At 44.7% G+C, this 20,807-nt stretch overlaps 6 non-coding genes across 6 annotated transcripts; 2 read left to right on the forward strand and 4 right to left on the reverse strand.

Moving 5' to 3' along the window:
- The first annotated feature begins 442 nt into the window (after positions 1-442).
- Positions 443-515, forward strand: trnar-acg (transfer RNA arginine (anticodon ACG)). Its single transcript has one exon. It is a non-coding gene; the product is annotated as a tRNA-Arg (tRNA).
- A 6,492-nt stretch (positions 516-7,007) lies between these two features.
- Positions 7,008-7,080, forward strand: trnar-ccu (transfer RNA arginine (anticodon CCU)). The gene has a single exon. It is a non-coding gene; the product is annotated as a tRNA-Arg (tRNA).
- A 6,380-nt stretch (positions 7,081-13,460) lies between these two features.
- trnas-uga (transfer RNA serine (anticodon UGA)) lies at positions 13,461-13,542 on the reverse strand. Its single transcript has one exon. It is a non-coding gene; the product is annotated as a tRNA-Ser (tRNA).
- Positions 13,543-15,080: 1,538 nt separating this feature from the next.
- On the reverse strand, positions 15,081-15,154 carry trnan-guu (transfer RNA asparagine (anticodon GUU)). The gene has a single exon. It is a non-coding gene; the product is annotated as a tRNA-Asn (tRNA).
- Positions 15,155-17,971: 2,817 nt separating this feature from the next.
- trnas-uga (transfer RNA serine (anticodon UGA)) lies at positions 17,972-18,055 on the reverse strand. Its single transcript has one exon. It is a non-coding gene; the product is annotated as a tRNA-Ser (tRNA).
- A 1,538-nt stretch (positions 18,056-19,593) lies between these two features.
- trnan-guu (transfer RNA asparagine (anticodon GUU)) lies at positions 19,594-19,667 on the reverse strand. Its single transcript has one exon. It is a non-coding gene; the product is annotated as a tRNA-Asn (tRNA).
- Between the last annotated feature and the right edge of the window lie 1,140 nt (positions 19,668-20,807).

Here is a 20,807-nt window from a genome sequence, read left to right on the forward strand (position 1 = left end):
GATTTCGTTCCACTTCACAATTGTGTCCCACTTGTTGGTGATTCTTCACATAAAATAAAAAATTTATATCTTTATGTTTGAAGCCTGAAATGTGGCAAAAGGTTGAAAAGTTCAAGGGGGCCGAATACTTTCGCAAGGCACTGTACATCCTGTTCAATGATAAAAAGGTAACATCTATCCTCACTCCAGAGTAAATCTCACGTTGAGGGAATATTTTTTTTCACTTTACCGTGAATCGGGCTCGGCTGCACAGAGGAGAGAGGACAGGTGACAGGGGAGTCACACGCTGGCGGTTTGAATACGCGGAAGATCACTGAGGGATCCACAGTATATGGACCCTCCATGCGCCATCAGTCCACACTCCGGACTCTGAATCCTGCCATCCGAGTTTACTAGTTGCAGTGCTGATCTCACTGGGTTACAGTCCTGTAGTGTCACACCAGGGCCAGTGGCGCAATGGATAACGCGTCTGACTACGGATCAGGAGATTGCAGGTTCGACTCCTGCCTGGCTCGGGTCATTTTTAAACGCATCGGGCTACTCCCTAAGCAGTCTGTGCTACTTTCTGCATTGTAATCGTACCCAGTAAGAGATTTCCTTCATGTAAATGAACTGCACCTGCCAGCTTCAGAAAAACACCTGGGCTCAGTACGGTGCTGAGAGCTCAGCGTTGCTGTTGTTCTAATTAGCACGCACTGCATCGGCTATGAGCCCGAACTTTTCAATTATTCCGATCAGTAAGTCAACACGTAGTCCACATGAACGGTAGAAATATTCTCGTCTGTCTCGTTTGTATAGAACTGAATGTCCCTGACAATGTACTGTTAGTTTTAATTGAAGAACGGCATTTGTGTTCAAATATACCAGACAAGTTTATGTAACTGCTCATGCGACACTCAGTTGTAATTAGTCAAGAAAAAAAAGTCGAACAACAGCTGCGGGTTTGATTCTGAACGTATGAGATTGCAGCGCCTTTTACTTCCATTGACAAATGATAGGGATTCGAAGAGAGATCCTTCAGACCAGCAAGCAAACCCACGGCTTTTTCGGTTTTCTATCTAGGCAACGTTGGTGTCTGCAATAGCATACATGAAAGCGTGATGCAATTTCTGTGGCTACATTTGTTGCACGTCATGCACAGTAAGAGTGTTTCTAACACCAAATAAAAAGTCAACAATTAGCGATCACGCCTTCTCCTCAGTTAACCCACTGAAACCCTTGCTGTTAACAGTTCTTTACTGCGTGCTTTACCAGCACCTACATATCGTGTCGGTTCTTTCAGCTTTATTCATTAGGTTTTCAAAGGCATAAGTAGAGCACCAGAGGTGCGAACGCAAAATGTGTGGTTATCTGAAGAATTGCTTCCCATGGCGGCGGGTCCAAGTGATTTCGCGTTGTTATAGTACCAGGAAAGGAGAAGCGGCACTTCACTTCTGCCGCGCAGGCACAAGGCGACGTGCGGCAGACGCCGGAGTCGGCAGGTTTCGAACCTCCGCGGGGAAGCCCCAACGCATTTCGAGCCCATCGCCTTAACCACTCGACCACAACAAAAGCGAGCCCACCACCGCCGCATTCCTCCTATAATCTAACACGGACTGCGAGGTGGCTGCGGAAACCTTTTTAAAGTTGCTCTCCGTTAAAAAAAATACCTTTCACAAGATTCGTGCCGGCAGACAGACACGCCTGAGGGTTTAAGGCTGGCTTCACGTTCAAATGATAAAGTCCCCCAGTCCGGATGTCAAAATGCAACTTTGGCAGACAGAAAAAACATCAACAAACCAAAAATGTGGACAAGGATTTTACAAGCTGCACCACACTGCACTTTCAAAAGCATTTACATTCGTGTTAGACGCAGGAATTGCCTTTGATTTGCGCGCTTACGAACGCCATGGAAAACGAAACAAAACTAAAGCCCTCAGCTCCTGCACTTGATTATAATCCCGTTACGTGTCGAAGCAGGAATTTACGTCATCTTACCACTGCAACACGGGGAATAGAGATGTAACGCAACGGGGGCTCAGGCGGGCGCCCTTGCCGCATCTGGTCGGCCCCATCCCGACTGGAGGCTCAAACCCGGGACTTCCGCGTCTCTCTGCAGCGACCTAGCCCCGTGAGCTAAAGAGAGATCTCTCCACAGCCCAGTAGCTGTGGTCCTGCTATCACAGGGAAGGGCGGTGACGTCACCCGCTCTTGTACGCCGGCTCTTACACAGTGCCTGTCAGCCGTAAGCGTTACAGAGGGAAATGAGCACAAGCTACGAATTGTCTCTAATCAGTCCCTACAGTTGTAAGACGCCTGGAAGCGTGCACCCCCATCATTAATCTTTGCGCATCTGTGCAAGGTAAACTCTGGAGCAGTCTCTGAAACGGCTCAAAGGAAACACGTGATTGATTCCATATGCATCTGGGGTTCATTTCTTATTTACATTTAATTCAAGGGAAAGGCTTGGGTCAGTTTCAGACGGCCTCCAACAGCGAGATTCAAGCGCCCCACCTTCAGCCCAATCTGCGCCGCCAGAACGACAACAGCTCCTCTGGTCTTTGGGGTGCGGTTGTGACCCCGTAACCTAAAGTGTTGGTGGCAGACAAATGGAGACTAACAGGTGATGTCCTAGGACATGACTACATTGTGACACTCGGTGGGGATGGTGACCATTGCTTGGAAAAGAGTGCGAGGCCCCTTTAGAAAAACATTTTGTTAACAGGCATTCTGCCTCAGCCTAAACACCTATAGCTTGCAAAGCGCATGCTATTAGACAGGCACCTCTGCAAGACCTTAAGAGTCTCTTAAACTAGTGATAGTAAGGTGTTCCCAATGGGCGATGTTTGGCTTTCAAATCATCTCTCTGTGGAAGCGCCGAGATGCAGCTGTTTAAGGCTTAGAAGCAGCTGACTGTTTCACTACCTAGCTGATTACTGTCAGTCAGGGAGCTCAGAGGTGAAAAGCCTGTCTGAGAGACAATTCGCCGTCGATGAGTTCAATATGTTCCGTACCAGCTCGGCGCAACTGAGATCATCTTGGTAGCCGTGTAGCTCAGATGAGTGAGAGCGTGTGTGTGTGTACCACCGTGATTGGATGCCGGTCCTTCTCAGGTCACAGTAAACCTTCTGCTGCATAACTTCCCTAATTTTGGGGATCCCTTTGAAAAAGCAAAGGAAAAAAAACTGGCTCTTCATCAGCATGATCGACCTCACCCAGTGTGGCGCAGTGGCCTAATGGCTAAGACACTGGCCTCCTAAGCCATGGATTGTGGGTTTGAGTACCATCTGGGGTGCTCCTGTCCCATTTTGAGCGTACAAATGTCCTTTTGATTTGCAAAGCTACAACCCCACCTTACTCAGTGAGCGTCTCTTCTTTTCTCTCACATACAGTTGGGAGAAAAACTTTTGTAAACAGCCCTTCGGAATGATGTGGATTTCTGCATGAATGGCTCCTAACATGTGATCTTATCTTTATCTAAGTCATAATAATTAATAAAGAGAGTCTGATTTAACAAACAACACACGCCCAACATTTGACATTGCTGTTTCTTTATTGACCAAATGGTTTAAACAATCAAGGTCATTGATGGAAAAAGTACGTGAACCCTTATATTAAGGAGCTAGTGGAACCTCCTTTATGACAAAAACCTCAATCCCCACTTTCTGTAGCGGCTGGTCAGACCTGAGCAGCGGTTAGGAGGTATTTTGGCCTATTCCTCTATGCAAAACTGTTTCAGTTCATGTATATTTTTGGGATGTCTTGCGCTGAACGGCCTGCTTCAGATCACGCCACAGCACTTCAATGGGATTGGGGTCAGGACTCTTACTTGGCCATCCCAAAATACGGAATTTCTTCTGTTTCAGCCACTCTGTTGTTGATGTACTCCTTTGTTTTTGTCATGCTGCATGACCCAGCCTCTTTCGAGTTTTAGATCACAGGCAGACACCCTGACATTCTGCTGTAGAATTTCCTGATACATCTTGGAATTCATCGGTCCCTCGATGATTGCAAGCCGTACAGCCTCCGCCATGTTTCCCAGGTGGGATGAGGTTTTGGAGTTGGTATGCAGTGTTTTGTTATCTCCAAACATAACGCTGTGCACATTTACCAACAAGTTCAACTTTTGTCATGTCTGTCCACAGAACATTGTTCCAGGAGTTGCTGTGGAACATCCATGTGGTCTTTAGCAAACTTGAGAGGGGCAGTGGTGGTTTTTTTTGGGGGGAGAGCAGTGGTTTCCTCCGTGGTGACCTCGCATGATCACCGCTCCTGTTCAGATTTCTTCTTATGGTGGACTCATGGACACAGACGTAAGACAAAGTCAACCACCTGTTCGCTAGATCCCATCCCCACTCAGCTAGTCAAAGATTCCCTCGAAGGACTGGCAGGACCTATAATTAGTATGATGAATGCATCGCTTGCGTCAGGCGTTGTACCTGATCAATTTAAGGTAGCGGTTGTTAGACCGCTCCTTAAGAAGTCAAATTTGGATCCACAAGTTCTTAACAACTACAGGCCTGTCTCAAAGGTCCCATTTCAATCTAAAAGTTTTGAGAGAATAGTTGTTGCCCAATGTCAATCGTATCTGGATTCAAATAATATACTTGAGAAATTTCAGTCTGCTTTCTGAAACTGCATTAACGAGAGTCGTAAATGATATTCTCTTAGCTACTGATGTGGGGAATGCAACAGTGCTTGTGCTTCTAGATCTTAGAGCTGCCTTTGACACGGTTGACCTCTCTGTTTTGTTACACAGGCTTGAGTTTGAGGTTGGCTTATCTGGAACCGTCCTTCAGTGGTTTACTTCACATTTTACTCATCGTTTTCATTATGTTCAAATATCTAATAATTGTACTGCTTCATCAACGTCACCAGTTCAATTTGGGGTACCAGACGGATCAGTGCCGGGGCCAATATTGCTCTCTCTCTCTACATGCTGCTGCTAGGTAGGATAATACGAAAAAATAATATGAACTTTCATTCATATGCTGATGACACTCAAATAAACATTTTGTTCACACCAAACGACAACTTTTCTATTATCACTTTAGTTAAATGCATTAATGAAGGAAAGACTTGGATGTGTGAAAACTTTTTGTTACTCAACTCTGAGAAAACTGAGGATCTGTTGATCGGAGGCAACAATACTGATAGGACTACTATAACTTCAGCACTTAACTCAGAGGATTTAAACATTTGCCTCAAAGAGACAGCACGTAACCTAAGTGGCATATTAGACACAAGGCTCTTAACAACTTGCATTGTTAAGTGCCTTGAGACAACCTTGTTGTGAAAGGTGCTATATAGAAATACATTGATTTGAACTGAATTGACAATGTAAAATGTTGTGTGTGTTGTTTGTTAAACAAGACTGTCTTTATTTATTATTATGCGTCAGATGAAGATCAGATCACATTTTAAGAGCCAATCATGTAGAAATCCAGATCATTCGCGTTTTAAAAGTTGCGGGAAAAGCAAAACAGGTGCTTTTCCTTTGTTGCGCAGACACACGACGACACCGTAGGCGGCAGGACTTGAAGCTTCGCAGGGAGACCCCGATGGCTTTCTAGTCCATCACCCTAACCACTCAGCCGCCGCCGCCGCCACTGCCTTTTTGATGCAGTCTAACATAGAGTGCCGGGCAGCGGCGGAAACCTTTTTCAAAGTCGCTTTCCGTTTAACAACAACAAAAAAAACTTTCACAAAATGCATGCTAGCAGACAAATGCGCCTCAGAGGACTTAAGGCTGGCTTCAAGTTGGAATGATAAAGTCTCCCCGTCCGGTCAGGAAAAGGGAACTTTGTTAGACAGAAAGAAGGAAGTAACAATAACGGAGAATTGTGTGCAAGGATTTTAGAAGCTGCGCAGCCCTGCAGTTTCAATAGCCCTTTTATTCGTGTTAGATGCTGGAATTGCCTTTTTTTGACGCTCTTACGAATGCGATGTCAACGAAAACAGAACAAAGCACAAAAAACCCTCAAGTCCTGCAGTTGGATAGAATGCCGTTACGAGTCCAAGCCGTATTTGACTTCATCCTACCATTGCAACACGGGGCGTATATGGAAACGAACACACGCTACGAATTGTCTCTAATCAGTCCCTACAGTTGTAAGGCGCCTGGAAGCGTGCACCCCCATCATTAATCTTTGCGCATCTGTGCAAGGTAAACTCTGGAGCAGTCTTTGAAACGGCTCAAAGGAAACACGTGATTGATTCCATGTGCATCTGGGGTTCATTTCTTATTTACATTTAATTCAAGGGAAAGGCTTGGGTCAGTTTCAGACGGCCTCCAACAGCGAGATTCAAGCGCCCCACCTTCAGCCCAATCTGCGCCGCCAGAACGACAACGGCTCCTCTGCTCTCCGGGGTGCGGTTGTGACCCCGTAACCTAAAGTGTTGGTGGCAGACAAATGGAGACTAACAGGAGACATCCTAGGACATGACTACGTTGTGACACTCGGTGGGGATGGTGACCATTGCTTGGAAAAGAGTGCGAGGCCCCTTTAGAAAAACATTTTGTTAACAGGCATTCTGCCTCAGCCTAAACACCTATAGCTTGCAAAGCGCATGCTATTAGACAGGCACCTCTGCAAGACCTTAAGAGTCTCTTAAACTAGTGATAGTAAGGTGTTCCCAATGGGCGATGTTTGGCTTTCAAATCATCTCTCTGTGGAAGCGCCGAGATGCAGCTGTTTAAGGCTTAGAAGCAGCTGACTGTTTCACTACCTAGCTGATTACTGTCAGTCAGGGAGCTCAGAGGTGAAAAGCCTGTCTGAGAGACAATTCGCCGTCGATCAGTTCAATATGTTCCGTACCAGCTCGGCGCACCTGAGATCATCTTGGTAGCCGTGTAGCTCAGATGAGTGAGAGCGTGTGTGTGTGTACCACCGTGATTGGATGCCGGTCCTTCTCAGGTCACAGTAAACCTTCTGCTGCCTAACTTTCCTAATTTTGGGGATCCCTTTGAAAAAGCAAAGGAAAAAAAAAACTGGCTCTTCATCAGCGTGATCGACCCAACCCAGTGTGCCCCAGTGGCCTAATGGATAAGGCACTGGCCTCCTAAGCCAGGGATTGTGGGTTCGAGTCCCATCTGGGGTGCTACTGTCCCTTTTTGAGCGTACAAATGTCCTTTTGATTTGCAAAGCTGCAACCCCACCTTACTCAGTGAGCGTCTCTGCTTTTCTCTCACATACAGTTGGGAGATGTCTTGCACTGAACGGCCTGCTTCAGATCACGCCACAGCACTTCAATGGGATTGGGGTCAGGACTCTTACTCGGCCATCCCAAAATACGGAATTTCTATTGTTTCAGCCACTCTGTTGTTGATGTACTCCTTTGTTTTTGTCATGCTGCATGACCCAGCGTCTTTCGAGTTTTAGATCACAGGCAGACACCCTGACATTCTGCTGTAGAATTTCCTGATACATCTTGGAATTCATCGGTCCCTCGATGATTGCAAGCCGTACAGCCTCCGCTATGCTTCCCAGGTGGGATGAGGTTTTGGAGTTGGTATGCAGTGTTTTGTTATCTCCAAACATAACGTTGTGCACATTTACCAACATGTTCAACTTTTGTCACTGTCCACAGAACATTGTTCCAGGAGTTGCTGTGGAACATCCATGTGGTCTTTAGCAAACTTGAGAGGGGCAGTGGTGGTTTTTTTGGGGGGGAGAGCAGTGGTTTCCTCCATGGTGACCTCGCATGATCACCACTCCTGTTCAGATTTCTTCTTATGGTGGACTCATAAACACAGACGTAAGACAAAGTCAACCACCTGTTCGCTAGATCCCATCCCCACTCAGCTAGTCAAAGATTCCCTCGAAGGACTGGCAGGACCTATAATTAGTATGATGAATGCATCGCTTGCGTCAGGCGTTGTACCTGATCAATTTAAGGTAGCGGTTGTTAGACCGCTCTTAAGAAGTCAAATTTGGATCAACAAGTTCTTAACAACTACAGGCCTGTCTCAAAGGTCCCATTTCAATCTAAAAGTCTTGGGAGAATAGTTGTTGCCCAACGTCAATCATATCTGGATTCAAATAATATACTTGAGAAATTTTAGTCTGGTTTCTGAAACTGCATTAACAAGAGTCGTAAATGATATTCTCTTAGCTACTGATGCAGGGAATGCAACAGTGCTTGTGCTTTGCTTCTAGATCTTAGAGCTGCCTTTGACACGGTTGACCTCTCTGTTTTGTTACACAGGCTTGAGTTTGAGGTTGGCTTATCTGGAACCGTCCTTCAGTGGTTTACTTCACATTTTACTCATCGTTTTCATTATGTTCAAATATCTAATAATTGTACTGCTTCATCAATGTCACCAGTTCAATTTGGGGTACCAGAAGATCAGTGCTGGGACCAATATTGCTCTCTCTCTCTACATGCTGCTGCTAGGTAGGATAATATGAAAAAATAATATGAACTTTCATTCATATGCTGATGACACTCAAATAAACATTTTGTTTACACCAAACGACAACTCTTCTATTATCAGTTTAGTTAAATGCATTAAGGAAGGAAATACTTGGATGTGTGAAAACTTTTTGTTACTCAACTCTGAGAAAAATGAGGATCTGTTGATCGGAGGCAACAATACTGATAGGACTACTATAACTTCAGCACTTAACTCAGAGGATTTAAACATCTGCCTCAAAGAGACAGCACGTTACCTAGGCGGCATATTAGACACAAGGCTCTTAACAACTTGCATTGTTAAGTGCCTTGGGACAACCTTGTTGTGAAAGGTGCTATATAGAAATACATTGATTTGAATTGAATTGACAATGTAAAATGTTGTGTGTGTTGTTTGTTAAACAAGACTGTCTTTATTTATCAAAAAATAAAAGGAATTTGCTAGGAATGCAAACGTTAGGTTGCGCTTCTTCATGCTGCATCGTCGGCATGAGTGGAGCTTTTTAAACGTCTGTACTTACTGTGCCCCATAAGAAATCGTTTGTCCCCATTCAAAAGAGATTGTGCGATGTCCTGCAGTGTTCGCAAAGCAAACCTTTGACAGTTTGAAAAGAGGAATTTATTCTGCTTCCTGTGCGTGCAGTAGTTACAAAGTTGAACGTCTTTACACGATCTGCTGCAGTTTTCAGTGGGCGGGCTTTGTCAGAGGGCTTGGAAAAACGCACTGTGTTTCGGCTCGGGAAACATCATGAGAAGTGTCCTGCATGTTTTCTGTGTATAGCTGTCTTTTAACGCATACAGAATTCATTCGAAATCATTGATTTCTCCAATTAACAAGGTTCCCTTAAAGGATGAGTCAAAGTAACGTCTAATCGGATTAGTTTCCTTAGAGCTGGTTCAGAGTTTGCTCAAGAGTTTACCTTTCACAGATGCGCAAAGAAAAATGTTGGGGGTGCACGCTTCAAGGTGCCTTACAGCTGTAGGGAGTGATTCGAGACGATTTGTGGCGTGTGCTCGTTCCCATATACCGTACGCCCCGGGGTGCAGTGCTAAGATGAAGTACAATACTGCTTGGGCACGTAACGGCGTTACACGCAAGTGCGGGACGTGAGGCTTTTCGTTTGTTCATTTTGTTTTGCTCTGCTTTGCTTTGTTTCGTGGTCAAGAGGCGTAAGGTAAGTCGTAATCCAGGGAGAACACTGGTGGCAAACAGTCCGAGGTGAGAGGCGAGGTCCAAAGTCGAAAAGGCAGAAGGGGAGTCCAATATCCAGAATAAACGAGGTAATGGAAAAAACGCCAGGTAGAGCTCTCAAGGAGTAGACTCAATACCAGCGGGAAGCAAGTAAAGATGGTAAAAATAGCACTGCGTACCCCACGGTGGAGTGTGTGCAGGTGGGTTAACTCGTGCGGCGGCGTTTGTTAATAATCACCCTCTGCTGGTGCTGTTTAGATTGCTTAAGAGTTGGTCTTAACTGCCTGGCGGTCATGACAAGCTCCTCTTTAAGCTGTGGTTTAGTTTTGCATTCATGTGTTTCTAGAGCAGTTATTTATGGGGGTGGGTGGGTCCTTCACAGAGGCTCAGGACAAATCCCCTGCATGAAGGTCTACTGTGTGCGTTCAAACAGTCACAGGTCAAGAGCCAGGCAGGAGGACAATGGACAGATGAGCCAACGAACTAAAAATAAAAGAACAGATATGAAAAAGCCACCATCTTTTTCTTTTTGACATTTTCCGACTTTCATGCAAGCCAGGACAAAGTTGCTCGTAGCTACTTGTGGATTCAAATACTCTATCGAGTGCTTTGATGAGTTTTTGCAATTTGATTGTCGTCCTGTCAGCCTGTTTCTGTTTTTTTTTTTCAATCTAGGGATGGAAAGTATGAGGGAAATGATGGAGCAATCAATAACCGCTCCGGAAAAATGGCAGAAAGAAATGGTCCGTCACTAAGGACATTTGTGAAGCAGAGGAGTGACATCACCACAAAGGCGACTTATTCTGCTGATCGTTTTGGTGAATAATGATTGAGGCGTGTTAAGAGAAAGGTAGCTGCGTCAGCATGCTTAGGCTGCAAAGGATAAAGCAAAGGTTTACTCCATGCTGAAAAAAGAAGAAAAGAAGCACAACGTTTCGACTGTGGAGCCTTCTGCGCCATCTTCTTTAGCGATGGTGATGATGTTTACATTGGAAAAACTGAGACACGCATACTGGAGGGGCTTGAACCACCAACTTTTCAGCACCACAGAGTCTGACAGTCTTTTGTGCACCCTACATTTGCAGGTTTATGGTCAAAGAAAACAATCACTTGCGCTTCTTGCAGCCGGCAATCTTTTTCCACTGACAACCAAGAAATGGATTTCATCTTTCACAAGCTGTATGGATTTCTTCAAAAACAAGTTATTCCAGAAAGGAAATGAATTCTTGCATTAAACTGAACCAAGCTGTACATGTTTGTCTGAAATGAGACATTCGGCACAACAAGACACGGAGAGAGGCACCGCTGGTATTCAGACCCAGGATCGCCTGCTTACTAGGCGGGCACTTTAAGCCACTAGGGAACAGCGCCAGCGGAGCACCGCGCTTTTACAGACACTTGGACACATCTGCGTTCGGTGTGCACTTAACCTGCTCTCTGAACCCGTTGCCTCCGTCCCATTTAATAGCAGAACTGACGCCAAGAGAAATGATGAGAAATGGCATTTATCGGGCACTTTTCATGTCCAAGGAGCTCAATGCCCTTGACACCTCCCCAAGGCGACAGAGCTGTGCATTCTTTGGCGACACCATTTTTTCTTTTGTTTAATTTCTATACTTATTGATAGAATAAAAACGATATGTCATGTACTGTAAGGGAAATGTCTCTTTTCATGGGGAAAGCTAGCACCAGCAAATGTTGTGTTTAGAAGAAGTGATTTAACATGACACGTGACCTAATTTACCGGAGCAAAAGCTCACCCAGCAAGCCCTGCTTTACTTCTACAGGAGAGAAGTACTGTAGAGTCTGCAAGATGTTCAGCTGGGTAGCTACGTCAGCATGCCTCGGCTGCAAAGGAACAAGTACTAGGTTTATTGCATGCTGAAAAGAGAAGAACGGAAACACAGCGTTTCGACTGTGAGGTCTTCTCACACCTGAAGAAGCCTCACACCTGTAAAAGGCTCCATGGTTTTCTTTCTTCTCTTTTCAACATGGAATACACCTATTGTCTGCAAGATGTGACAATTTCATGGTGTTTTGGAAGAAAACCTTTTTTCTTTGAATTCAAAATCAATCGGAATTTCAGCACGACACATCAACACTTTTTCTGTTTTAAGGAGATGATATTTTAAACCTGATAAAAATAGTAGGAAACACAAGTTTCTTGCTGTGAAAATTTAGATGGGGAAGTGTACTACTAGTAGCAGTGTAGAGCTCTCTGTGGTGGAGTGCAAGCGCATGTTCTATGGGCCAGTGGCGTAATGGATAACGCGTCTGACTTCAGATCAGAAGATTGGAGGTTCGAGTCCTGCCTGGCTCGTGAGGCTTTTAAACCTCTCAGGTTCCTCGGTAACAGGTTGCCGTCATGTATATGAACTATAGAAAAGCATTTGCCACAACCCGTAAATTAGCACGCAAGTGCGGGCTGGTGAACACAGAACTGTATGGAGATCATCTCCAGCTCTGAGCTCAATTGCAATGAAAAAACATGCAGAACAGAACTGGAGAGCAGCTGAATTTGTGCTCGGTAGGGTGGGGAGGACTCAGCATTGCTATTGTTCTAATTGGCATGAACTGCAGGGGATCTGAATCAGAACATGTCAGTTAGTTTGATCATTGCGTCAGTATGTAGGCCACGTTAATACAGAATTATTACTTTGTCTGTCTCGTCTTTGTATATAGCTGAATGTCCCTGACAATTTCATGTTAGTTTTTAAGAACGACATTGGTGCTAATATATACATATATAGCATATAAGGAACACGTAAAAGTTTAGTCCATGCTGAAAAGATAAGAAAACCGCCACAACGTTTCATCTTGGAATAAATCTTTACTTGTTGTTTTGCAGCCTACCCATTCTGACCTAACTCCTCCCTTGAAATTCCCTAACAGATAAGGGTACGTAACGGCTCATGCGATGCTCAGTTGCAATTTGTCCCAAAACAAACAAGAACAGCAGCTGAGGGTTTGAGTTTGAACATGCACTGTATTAAAGCAGCTTTTATTTCCATTGATAAATGCTAGATATTCCTACAGAGATTCTCCAGGTGAGTAAGCGATTCCTGTTTCTGTTTCTATTTCTGTTTCATATATATATACAGTATATATATGTTACATGTGTCTCTGCAATAGTATAAATGTGTTATACACTATCAGGGGCTGCTTTTTTGTGCACCTCATCTACAACAAGGGTTTTTTTTTCATTTATGTTTGTGGACCTTCACCATTTGAGGAAGTGAGTTAGATAAGAAAGTTACAGGTATGGTGAGCAATGACTGACAAAGGCACGTACTGCGTATTCCTTACAGAAGTGTAAGCAATTTGTTCTAAAAAACACCGGCTAAAGTCCAACATCGTTAGCAATCTTATTACTTAAACAGAATTAACATCAATAAACTGTAAGGTGCTGGTACATGCGAGTAGATTTGATCTTCTATTAAACAAAAATGCAATTACAGCTCTAAAAAGGTCAACCTAGACTTCTGTAACAGATCTGTTCAGGTCATCGCTGTTTCTCTGACCTTGTGAGTCTTTGGAATTTTAAAAGTGTATTTTGCTTGCCTTTCATGTGGTCTGTGTACAAGTCACTGTGGCGTATGCGGTCCTAACCAGCCTTGCTATAGACGTGACGAGCCTCCGCTATGTTGCAATGGAGAACAGGTTCAGTACGGAGCTGCTGAGAAAATTCAGCTGGAAAGCTCGTTGCAGAAAAGCATCGTTATCTGTGTCCAGCGGCAAAGCGTCCATCGTGGGTGCTGAAGAATCGATTTCACAGGCTGCGGGTCCAGGCGATTTAGAGTGTTAAAGGTCCCAGCGAAAACGAAACGGCGCTGGTCCTTTTACACGCACGCACGCAACCAAATGCAAAGGACGCCGTAGTCGGCAGGATTTGAACCTGCGCGGGGAGACCCCAACGGATTTCAAGTCCGTCACCTTAACCACTCGGCCACGACTACAGCGAGCACCGCGGCCGCTGCCTTCTTGCTACAATCGAACAGGGAGTGCGAGGTGGCGGCGGCAGCGGAGGCAACTTTTTTCAAGTTCGCTCTCCGTTTAAGAAACCTTTTACGCCATACGTGCAAGGACACACACACACACACCTCAGAGGACTTAAGGGTGGCTTCAAGTTGGAATGATAAAGTCTCCCCGTTCGGACATGAAAACAGAACGTTCTTAGACAGAAAGCAATCAACAACGGAGACATGTGGACGACGATTTTAGTCACTGCACTTTGAATAGCATTTTTACTCCAGTTACAGGAGATGCACCAATGGCCCTTGACCTACGCTCTTACCAATGCCTTGAACATTCAAACAAAACAGCCCTCAAGTCCTGCGGTTATATATAATGCTGTTACGTGTCGAGGCAGTATTTGACTCTGTCCTACCGTTGAGACACGGGGCAGATATGGAAACGAACACATGCTACGGATCGTCTCTAATCGGTCCCTACAGTTGGAAGGCTCCTTGAAGCGTGCACCCCCATCATTCATCTTTGCGCATCTGTGAAAGGTAGACTCTTGAGCAATGTTTGAGCCAGCTCTAAGGCAACTAGTGCTATTGGACAGACACCTCTGGAAGATCCTAAGAGTCTCTTAACACCACTTCCAGCAGTAAGCTTAATTGTTCGCTGGAGGTCTCCCACCCAGGTACTGACCAGGCAAAGAATCACCAGTACATTGAATGAGGAAGTTAATCCTGAAATCCAATTACATATCTCAAGGTAAGACAAATCCATAAGAACATGTCTTAGTATTACTTCGTTTACATTAGTATGGCACTGAGTTGGAGCTCCTCTTTAAGCTGTGGTTTAGTTTTGCATTCATGTGTTTCTAGAGCAGTTATTTATGGGGGTGGGTGGGTCTTCCACAGAGGCTCAGGACAAATCCCCCGCCTGAAAGTCTAATGTGTGCGTTCAGACAGTCACAGGTCAAGAGCCAGGCAGGAGGACAATGGACAGAAGAGCCAACGAACTAAAAATAAAAGAACAGATATGAAAAAGCCACCATCTTTGTCTTTTTGACATTTTCCGACTTTCATACAAGCCAGGACAAAGTTGCTCGTAGCTACTTGTGGATTCAAATACTCTATCGAGTGCTTTGATGAGTTTTTGCAATTTGATTGTCGTCCTGTCAGCCTGTTTCTGTTTTTTTTTTTCAATCTAGGGATGGAAAGTATGAGGGAAATGATGGAGCAATCAATAACCGCTCCGGAAAAATGGCAGAAAGAAATGGTCCGTCACTAAGGACATTTGTGAAGCAGAGGAGTGACATCACCACAAAGGCGACACATTCTGCTGATGGTTTTGGTGAATAATGATTGAGGCGCGTTAAGAGAAAGGTAGCTGTGTCAGCATGCGTAGGCTGCAAAGGATCAAGCAAAGGTTTACTCCATGCTGAAAAGAGAAGAAAAGAAGCACAACGTTTCGACTGTGGAGCCTTCTGCGCCATCTTCTTTAGCGGTGATGATGTTTACATTGGAAAAACGGAGACATGCGTCCCTGGGTGGGCTTGAACCACCAACCTTTCGGTTAACAGCCGAACGCGCTAACCGATTGCGCCACAGAGACTGACGGCCGCTTGTGCTCCCTATATTTGCAGGTTTATGGTCAAAGAAAACAATCACTTGCGCTTCTTGCAGCCGGCAATCTTTTTCCACTGACAACCAAGAAATGGATTTCATCTTTCACAAGCTGTATGGATTTCTTCAAAAACAAGTTATTCCAGAAAGGAAATGAATTCTTGCATTAAACTGAACCAAGCTGTACATGTTTGTCTGAAATGATACATTCGGCACAACAAGACACGGAGAGAGGCACCGCTGGTATTCAGACCCAGGATCGCCTGCTTACTAGGCGGGCACTTTAAGCCACTAGGGAACAGCGCCAGCGGAGCACCGCGCTTTTACAGACACTTGGACACATCTGCGTTCGGTGTGCACTTAACCTGCTCTCTGAGCCCGTTGCCTCCGTCCCATTTAATAGCAGAACTGACGCCAAGAGAAATGATGAGAAATGGCATTTATCGGGCACTTTTCATGTCCAAGGAGTTCAATGCCCTTGACACCTCCCCAAGGTGACAGAGCTGTGCATTCTTTGGCGACACCATTTTTTCTTTTGTTTAATTTCTATACTTATTGATAGAATAAAAACGATATGTCATGTACTGTAAGGGAAATGTCTCTTTTCATGGGGAAAGCTAGCACCAGCAAATGTTGTGTTTAGAAGAAGTGATTTAACATGACACGTGACCTAATTTACCGGAGCAAAAGCTCACCCAGCAAGCCCTGCTTTACTTCTACAGGAGAGAAGTACTGTAGAGTCTGCAAGATGTTCAGCTGGGTAGCTACGTCAGCATGCCTCGGCTGCAAAGGAACAAGTACTAGGTTTATTGCATGCTGAAAAGAGAAGAACGGAAACACAGCGTTTCGACTGTGAGGTCTTCTCACACCTGAAGAAGCCTCACACCTGTAAAAGGCTCCATGGTTTTCTTTCTTCTCTTTTCAACATGGAATACACCTATTGTCTGCAAGATGTGACAATTTCATGGTGTTTTGGAAGAAAACCTTTTTTCTTTGAATTCAAAATCAATCGGAATTTCAGCACAACACATCAACACTTTTTCTGTTTTAAGGAGATGATATTTTAAACCTGACAAAAATAGTAGGAAACACAAGTTTCTTGCTGTGAAAATTTAGATGGGGAAGTGTACTACTAGTAGCAGTGTAGAGCTCTCTGTGGTGGAGTGCAAGCGCATGTTCTATGGGCCAGTGGCGTAATGGATAACGCGTCTGACTTCGGATCAGAAGATTGGAGGTTTGAGTCCTGCCTGGCTCGTGAGGCTTTTAAACCTCTCAGGTTCCTAGGTAACAGGTTGCCGTCATGTATATGAACTATAGAAAAGCATTTGCCACAACCCGTAAATTAGCACGCAAGTGCGGGCTGGTGAACACAGAACTGTATGGAGATCATCTCCAGCTCCGAGCTCAATTGCAATGAAAAAACATGCAGAACAGAACTGGAGAGCAGCTAAATTTGTGCTCAGTAGGGTGGGGAGGACTCAGCATTGCTATTGTTCTAATTGGCATGAACTGCAGGGGATCTGAATCAGAACATGTCAGTCAGTTTGATCATTGCGTCAATATGTAGGCCACGTTAATACAGAATTATTACTTTGTCTGTCTCGTCTTTGTATATAGCTGAATGTCCCTGACAATTTCATGTTAGTTTTTAAGAACGACATTGGTGCTAATATATACATATATAGCATATAAGGAACACGTAAAAGTTTAGTCCATGCTGAAAAGATAAGAAAACCGCCACAACGTTTCATCTTGGAATAAATCTTTACTTGTTGTTTTGCAGCCTACCCATTCTGACCTAACTCCTCCCTTGAAATTCCCTAACAGATAAGGGTACGTAACGGCTCATGCGATGCTCAGTTGCAATTTGTCCCAAAACAAACAAGAACAGCAGCTGAGGGTTTGAGTTTGAACATGCACTGTATTAAAGCAGCTTTTATTTCCATTGATAAATGCTAGATATTCCTACAGAGATTCTCCAGGTGAGTAAGCGATTCCTGTTTCTGTTTCTATTTCTGTTTCATATATACAGTATATATATGTTACATGTGTCTCTGCAATAGTATAAATGTGTTATACACTATCAGGGGCTGCTTTTTTGTGCACCTCATCTACAACAAGGGTTTTTTTTTTCATTTATGTTTGTGGACCTTCACCATTTGAGGAAGTGAGTTAGATAAGAAAGTTACAGGTATGGTGAGCAATGACTGACAAAGGCACGTACTGCGTATTCCTTACAGAAGTGTAAGCAATTTGTTCTAAAAAACACCGGCTAAAGTCCAACATCGTTAGCAATCTTATTACTTAAACAGAATTAACATCAATAAACTGTAAGGTGCTGGTACATGCGAGTAGATTTGATCTTCTATTAAACAAAAATGCAATTACAGCTCTAAAAAGGTCAACCTAGACTTCTGTAACAGATCTGTTCAGGTCATCGCTGTTTCTCTGACCTTGTGAGTCTTTGGAATTTTAAAAGTGTATTTTGCTTGCCTTTCATGTGGTCTGTGTACAAGTCACTGTGGCGTATGCGGTCCTACACAGCCTTGCTATAGACGTGACGAGCCTCCGCTATGTTGCAATGGAGAACAGGTTCAGTACGGAGCTGCCGAGAAAATTCAGCTGGAAAGCTCGTTGCAGAAAAGCATCGTTCTCTGTGTCCAGCGGCAAAGCGTCCATCGTGGGTGCTGAAGAATCGATTTCACAGGTTGTGGGTCCAGGCGATTTAGAGTGTTAAAGGTCCCAGCGAAAACGAAACGGCGCTGGTCCTTTTACACGCACGCACGCAACCAAATGCAAAGCACGCCGTAGTCGGCAGGATTTGAACCTGCGCGGGGAGACCCCAACGGATTTCAAGTCCGTCACCTTAACCCCACTCGGCCACGACTACAGCAAGCGCCGCGGCCGCTGCCTTCTTGCTACAATCGAACAGGGAGTGCGAGGCGGCGGCGGCAGCGGAGGCAACTTTTTTCAAGTTCGCTCTCCGTTTAAGAAACCTTTTACGCCATACGTGCAAGCACACACACACACACACCTCAGAGGACTTAAGGGTGGCTTCAAGTTGGAATGATAAAGTCTCCCCGTTCGGACATGAAAACAGAACGTTCTTAGACTGAAAGCAATCAACAACGGAGACATGTGGACGACGATTTTAGTCACTGCAGTTTGAATAGCATTTTTACTCCAGTTACAGGAGATGCACCAATGGCCCTTGACCTACGCTCTTACCAATGCCTTGAACATTCAAACAAAACAGCCCTCAAGTCCTGCGGTTTAATATAACGCTGTTACGTGTCGAGGCAGTATTTTTCTCTGTCCTACCGTTGAGACACGGGGCGTATATGGAAATGAACACATGCTACGGATCGTCTCTAATCGGTCCCTACAGTTGGAAGGCTCCTTGAAGCGTGCACCCCCATCATTCATCTTTGCGCATCTGTGAAAGGTAGACTCTTGAGCAATGTTTGAGCCAGCTCTAAGGCAACTAGTGCTATTGGACAGACACCTCTGGAAGATCCTAAGAGTCTCTTAACACCACTTCCAGCAGCAAGCTTAATTGTTCGCTGGAGGTCTCCCACCCAGGTACTGACCAGGCAAAGAATCACCAGTACATTGAATGAGGAAGTTAATCCTGAAATCCAATTACATATCTCAAGGTAAGACAAATCCATAAGAACATGTCTTAGTATTACTTCGTTTACATTAGTATGGCACTGAGTTGGAGCTCATCTTTAAGCTGTGGTTTAGTTTTGCATTCATGTGTTTCTAGAGCAGTTATTTATGGGGGTGGGTGGGTCTTCCACGGAGGCTCAGGACAAATCCCCCGCCTGAAAGTCTAATGTGTGCGTTCAGACAGTCACAGGTCAAGAGCCAGGCAGGAGGACAATGGACAGAAGAGCCAACGAACTAAAAATAAAAGAACAGATATGAAAAAGCCACCATCTTTTTCTTTTTGACATTTTCCGACTTTCATGCAAGCCAGGACAAAGTTGCTCGTAGCTACTTGTGGATTCAAATACTCTATCGAGTGCTTTGATGAGTTTTTGCAATTTGATTGTCGTCCTGTCAGCCTGTTTCTGTTTTTTTTTTTCAATCTAGGGATGGAAAGTATGAGGGAAATGATGGAGCAATCAATAACCGCTCCGGAAAAATGGCAGAAAGAAATGGTCCGTCACTAAGGACATTTGTGAAGCAGAGGAGTGACATCACCACAAAGGCGACACATTCTGCTGATGGTTTTGGTGAATAATGATTGAGGCGCGTTAAGAGAAAGGTAGCTGTGTCAGCATGCGTAGGCTGCAAAGGATCAAGCAAAGGTTTACTCCATGCTGAAAAGAGAAGAAAAGAAGCACAACGTTTCGACTGTGGAGCCTCCTGCGCCATCTTCTTTAGCGGTGATGATGTTTACATTGGAAAAACGGAGACATACGTCCCTGGGTGGGCTTGAACCACCAACCTTTCGGTTAACAGCCGAACGCGTTAACCGATTGTGCCACAGAGACTGACGGCCGCTTGTACTCCCTACATTTGCAGGTTTATGGTCAAAGAAAACAATCACTTGCGCTTCTTGCAGCCGGCAATCTTTTTCCACTGACAACCAAGAAATGGATTTCATCTTTCACAAGCTGTATGGATTTCTTCAAAAACAAGTTATTCCAGAAAGGAAATGAATTCTTGCATTAAACTGAACCAAGCTGTACGTTTGTCTGAAATGAGACATTCGGCACAACAAGACACGGAGAGAGGCACCGCTGGTATTCAGACCCAGGATCGCCTGCTTACTAGGCAGGCACTTTAAGCCACTAGGGAACAGCGCCAGCGGAGCACCGCGCTTTTACAGACACTTGGACACATCTGCGTTCGGTGTGCACTTAACCTGCTCTCTGAACCCGTTGCCTCCGTCCCATTTAATAGCAGAACTGACGCCAAGAGAAATGATGAGAAATGGCATTTATCGGGCACTTTTCATGTCCAAGGAGCTCAATGCCCTTGACACCTCCCCAAGGCGACAGAGCTGTGCATTCTTTGGCGACACCATTTTTTCTTTTGTTTAATTTCTATACTTATTGATAGAATAAAAACGATATGTCATGTACTGTAAGGGAAATGTCTCTTTTCATGGGGAAAGCTAGCACCAGCAAATGTTGTGTTTAGAAGAAGTGATTTAACATGACACGTGACCTAATTTACCGGAGCAAAAGCTCACCCAGCAAGCCCTGCTTTACTTCTACAGGAGAGAAGTACTGTAGAGTCTGCAAGATGTTCAGCTGGGTAGCTACGTCAGCATGCCTCGGCTGCAAAGGAACAAGTAATAGGTTTATTGCATGCTGATGTAGCGGCGAGGCTTATTAATAAGGCAGAATTAAGTGTTTCCGAGCTTCCCAAATGAGGCCCCATTTCTCTGTTCATCTCTGTGGTGCAGCCACAGAGAGACTATTCCCAGGGTGATTTAAGGTCCTAGGACAGCTCCCAAAGGGGGATGCACTTAGCTAAGCCTGGCTATCATGATCAATGGTCATCCATTGGCGCCTATCTGTCTAGGGAGTGCCAGTTGGACATCTGGACTGCATTACTAAGTGTCAGGAGTAAGTGACTCATATCTCACCTTGATCAACCAATCAGGGACTGGTAGGGCCGAGTAA

Source organism: Lepisosteus oculatus, unplaced genomic scaffold (assembly GCF_040954835.1).
Source record: "Lepisosteus oculatus isolate fLepOcu1 unplaced genomic scaffold, fLepOcu1.hap2 HAP2_SCAFFOLD_88, whole genome shotgun sequence".
In the NCBI taxonomy this organism is placed as follows: domain Eukaryota; kingdom Metazoa; phylum Chordata; class Actinopteri; order Semionotiformes; family Lepisosteidae; genus Lepisosteus; species Lepisosteus oculatus.